This window comes from Pteropus vampyrus, unplaced genomic scaffold, assembly GCF_000151845.1.
Source record: "Pteropus vampyrus isolate Shadow unplaced genomic scaffold, Pvam_2.0 Scaffold123, whole genome shotgun sequence".
Taxonomy (NCBI): Eukaryota; Metazoa; Chordata; class Mammalia; order Chiroptera; family Pteropodidae; genus Pteropus; species Pteropus vampyrus.
Window position 1 is genome coordinate 3371491 of NW_011888904.1, and position 5377 is coordinate 3376867.

General features: G+C 41.2%; 1 protein-coding gene and 1 pseudogene across 1 annotated transcript in view; both read left to right on the forward strand.

Annotated features, from left to right (window-relative positions):
• Nucleotides 1-5377, forward strand: part of COL15A1 (collagen type XV alpha 1 chain) — a 161775-nt gene that overhangs the window by 128570 nt on the left and 27828 nt on the right. The gene's annotated exons all lie outside the window — the stretch shown is intronic.
• Nucleotides 3366-3484, forward strand: LOC111743849 (annotated as a pseudogene).

Genomic DNA, 5377 nt, shown 5'->3' on the forward strand with positions numbered 1-5377 from the left:
GCCAGATATGGAGCAACAGGTACCCTCATTCACTTCTGGTGAGAATGCAAATGATGCAGCGACTTTGGAAGATAGTTTGGTAGCTTTTTACAAAACTAAACATACTCTTATCAGATGATCCAGCAAACATGCTCTTTGGTACTTACCCAAATAAGTTGAAAACTTATGTCCATACAAAAACCTGCACATGAATATTTATAGCAGTTTTATTCGTAATTGCCAAAACTTGAAAGAAACCAAGATGTCTTTTAGTCAGTGAATGGACAGATAAACCGTAGTAAATCTATACAATGGAATATTACTCAATGCTAAAAAGAAGCAAACTATCAAGTAATAAAAAGACATAGAGGAAACTTAAATACATATTACTAAGTGAAAGAAGCCAGTCTTACAGTATGATTCTGACTATATCACATCTGGCAAAGGCAAAACTATGGAGACAGTAAAAAACCAGTGGTTGTCAAGGATTAGGGAGTGGGAGGGATGAGTAGGCTGAGCACAGAAATTTTTAGGGCAGTGGAACTACTCTGTACAATACTATAGTGGTAGATATATGTAATTATATATTTGTCAAACGTCATAGAATGTACAACACCAAGAGTGAATTCTAATGTAATCTATGGACTTCGGATGATAATGATGTGTCAATATAGGTTCACCAGTTGTAACAAATGTATTATTCTGGTGGGAGGTATTGATATAAGAGAAGCTGTGTGTGAGTGGGGGCAGGAAGCATGCAGGAAATCTCTGTACTTTCTGCTCAATTTTGCTGTGAACCTAAAAAGTAAAGACTTGTATTTATTTTTTATAATTTTAAATTATTATATATAATTTTTATTTATATATACATATTTTATTTCTAAAAAAATAAAGTCTATTAAAAAAGTAGAGAGAAAAGACAGATTACCTACAAGGGAAAAACAGACTAATATCTGATTTCACATACACAACAATGGAAGCTAGAGACAGTGGAATGAAATCTTCAATATTTGAGAGAAAACAATTATCAATCCAGAATTCTAAATCCAGTGAAAATGCTGTCCCAAAATAAGGATTAAACATAAAAACTCAGATTGTTTTCCACTAGTTAACTCTCATTAAAGGGATTTGAAAGGGTATATACTTTTCAGGCAGAATGAAATTCATTTGAGATAGAAAGTCTAGAGGTAAAAAGAAGTGAAAATTAGAAGAAATGGTAAAAATTGTTTGCAAAAATGGCCACACTTACTAACTCTCTTGGTCTCCATGCCTCTTTGCGATGTGATTTTGTCAAGAGATGCAGTCTGTTTCCATACCCTTTGAATTTGGCCTTGGCCCAATTTATGCCCAAACCAATAGGATGTGGCAGAAATGATGTTGTGTCCTTTGTAAACTTCCATTTATTATCTTGGCCCCCTAAACTGTCATGTTAACAAGCCCAGGCTAGCCTGCTGGAGGATGAACAACTACAGAGAGTAGCTTCTCTGGACCATTATAGATATGTTCAGCTCCCAGTTGACCTACCACCTGACTGCAGACTCATATGTGAGCTCAGCTTAAATTTCCTTAGACTAGAAAAACTGCCCAGTCTACCCACAGTCTCATGAGAAATAATACATGGTTATTATTCTAAGCCACTAAGGTTTCAGGTGATTTATGATTCAGTTAGGAGCACCAAGAGCTAGCAATAGATAATAATGATATAAATCGATAATATCTTGTGGGTTAAAAAATAAGATAGAAATAAAATATAAAACAATATAGATAGCATATGACTAGAACTTAATTTTCTAAAGTTAAATTTTTTTTTTCTTTTTCTCATGTAAGAACTCTAGGGGTAAGCATTTTAGAGCTGCTACAGTTGCTCAAGGAATTTATCAAGGATCCAGATTCCCTCCATTTTTCTCTCTATTCTACTTATGGCTATCATCCTACGTTCACAAGATGGCTGTTGCATCTCCAAGTACTACAATTGTGTTCCAGACAGCAAGAAGGGAAGGTGATGAGTCCATCTCTTCTTTTTGGGGAAAACAGTATCTTTCCCACAAGCTCTACTTCATTGATTTCCACTGATATTTCACTAGCTAGAACTCTGTGGCCATATCTAGGTGCAAAGAGCCTATGAAATTGAGATTTTTAGCCAGGTGAACTGCTTTCCCTAAGGAAATGAGAATTCTGTTATAAAGTGAATGTAGGAATTTATGTAGGTTAGGCAACAAGCAGCCTCTGCTCTCTGTTTGGGGGAAACATTGTAGTTAAGAGAATAATCCAAAGGAAAAGGAAATAATGTACTTGGCATAAAGATTGAGAGGTAACATTGTATGGAAAGCAAGGATCCGGAGTGGGAGTTTTCTAGTCCTGGCTCTGCAGCTGACAGACTGGGGACTGATCCTGTTTTTTCCCTTTAAATCAAGACGTTTGGAGTCAACACCTGTAAGCCTGTTTGAGAGCCTGTAGAGACTGTGAAAGGAATTGACATTTATGATTCTCCATGTGCAATAGCTTATTTGGACCTTACAACAAATATTTGAGTCAATGTCATTACCTCACTTCACATCCTGGTATGTGAAATGTCAGAGAGATCAAGTAGAGTGCACAGATCCTAGATCTAGTAAATGGCAGAGCCAGAATTCCGACTCTGGTGTGCAGGCCTCCAAAGCCAGAAGCTTCTTTCCATTGACCACACTTTCTCAAAAGGTGAAATTAGTATATGTATTTTTACTTATTGAATTTTAAGGTCACACTTTCTAAACCATGCCTATCAAAGTGTGGCCTGGTAACGCCTGCAGCAGAATCACTAGCGGTGTTTATTACACATGCAGACCCCTGAACTTCCTCAGGTGGACTGAAGCAGATTCTCTAGGGCTGAGACTCAGGAATCTGCATTTTTGAAAGCTCTTCAGATAATTCGAAGACATTTCAAAGTTTAAAAACCATTATTTTAAGCTGATAATTTATTGTTCCATTGTAATGCAGCTTATTTATAGATTGTGGCTTATGGAAATTTCCTTCTAATATTAGGAAAATAAAGTTTAGAAATAGTGTGTTTCTCCTTTTTGTACTTCAGTTTCTTAATGAACATACTCAATTCCATGGAAAATTTTAAGAAACTGGAAGTGGAAGGTATTCTAATACTGATTAATTAAGGCTCTGTAAGGCAAAGGTACAGATTATTATGAACACGAATGTTGATTGGAATTATACAGAACTGGAAGAGAATGAGCAAAGGAAAATACACTAAATAAATATTTACTATGTTCCAGATACTGTTCCAGACACATTATGCACGTTATGGCGTTTAAGTGGCCCAAGACATGTGATTCGATCCCTTTTATTTATAAATGGGTTAGGTACTATTATAATTTCCATTTAAGAGATGAAGAACCGTCTACAGCCATGCCACCCTGAACAAGCCCGATTCTGTCTGATCTTGGAAGCTAAGTAGGGTCAGGCTTGGTTAGTACTTGGATGGGAGACCACCTAGGATGATCAGGTGCTGTAGTCATAAAAAAATTAAAAAAAATAAAGGGATCGTAAGCTGACAAGGTCCCTGCAATCTGTGAGCTCAACCAAGGGTTGCCTCGCCTAAAAAAAAAAAAAAAAAGATGAAGAACCTAATGATGAGAGAAGAACGGTTGTTTGTCTGAGGTAAATCACTTAGTCATTCATTCATAAATTCATTCATACAGAAAATCTCTTATGTAAAACACTGAGAATAGAGCAGCAAAAACACATTCTAGAGACTTCAGGTGTCACAGATGCTGACATACCCATCAAGTCTCCATTGAAGAAACTGGAAATAAGAGCAGATTGGGACTGGAGCCTGCCAGAGCAGTTGCTACAGGCTTGGTCTATCTGCTACAGGAAACAAGAGGAGAACTTGCTGCTGGTGGTCTCCATAAGCTCCAGAGAGCAGGCAGTCCTTGGTTTTAGCAATAGATGCATCCCTGGTTAGGTGGTTCAGTGTACACCCGGCCCTTACCTGTCTAAAGGAGAGGAGTAGGTCAGAGGTCTGGAGGGAGGGTTTAGAAGTGGAACTTAAAAGGGGAGAATTCCCAAATCTTATATTCTCTCACCTAGATATTATTTCTATTTTAAAGACGAAGAAAGAAATGGAGGCTCAGAAAGGTTAACTGACTTGCTCAAGTAAGTGTCCTAGCCAGTAGGGGAATAGGACAGGTCTCAGTTCCCAGCTCCAACACCCCACCCTGCCCCCCTCTATAGCTCAGGAGGCAAGTCTTTACAGGCAGGTAAAAGTAATTTACAAACCGAAACAAGATGCTGGTTCTGATTCTTCCTACCAAGGTTTAACTTCAAGTTAGAATCGCATAGAAAATGAAATTTTCTCCTTAAAAGGGTTTGTGGAAAAATATTCTCTGTTCTATGTAACAGTCTCGGAGGATGTGTTTGTGTCTGAAGAGAGGGCTAGTCTGACAGGAAGAATTACAAATCTGGAGCTCATTTTGGCGTCCCAGAGAGAAGGTGGGTGGCACATCTCGGTAAATTAGAAATTCAGAATGAAAACGTAACCGAGTTTATTTGGGTTTCTAGTGACACCTCAGAATTATTGTTCAGAGTCATTACTCAAAGTAATGATTGCTCTCCCTCCGCCCAGGGAGTGCAGCATGCTAAGAGAATCTTCCTATTTAGGGGGTAGAGGTGGAGGCCTTCCCTTTCCCACCTGGATCCGGACAGGAAGAGGTGAGAGAGAAGGAGTGTGGTTTGGAGTCCCGTTCTGGATCTGCTCTGAGTTCTGGAGGGAGGCGGGAGGCTATTCAGGGATGCGTCTGAGCTCAGGATATGAAGTCTGAGGCTGGGATCTGAGGCCAGGATTTGGAGACTTTCCAGGTCTGGAATTTGGGGCGGAGAGGGGGGATGCCTAGGTTGGAGATAGATGCTGACAGTGGGAGGAAACAGAAGACTCGTGTATAAAGAGCACCGAGGAAGGATCTGGGGTGGCGGGGGGCGGGGGGGGGAATGTTGAAAGTTGAGAAGCGGATCTGGGGAGGGGAAGTTGAAGCCTGACAATACTGCGGATGTGGGTGAATTGGTTGGGGATTGGTGGTGCAGAGCTGTGACTGAGGGTCGGGGTGGGGTTGAGGTCAGCATCAGATCTTAGGTGCCAAGAGGAGGCTGGAAGAAAAGAGCGTCGAGTGCCCAGCGCCTTTTCCGAATGCAACTCACACCCAGACACACCCCTCGTTCAGCCTTGGCCCTCCGGTTCTGGAGGCTCGGCAGGGCCGGGTTTAGTTTGGATCCTGCCCCTACCGCGTCTCCAGCGAGCGCGGCGCGACTCTGGCTGGGGCAGGGGGCTGGCGGCACCGCCCCCGGGGCGTCTGAAGGCGGGGCCAGAGGCTGGGTGCCCGCGGCTCCGGATTGGCTGCCCAGCGGGCCCGCG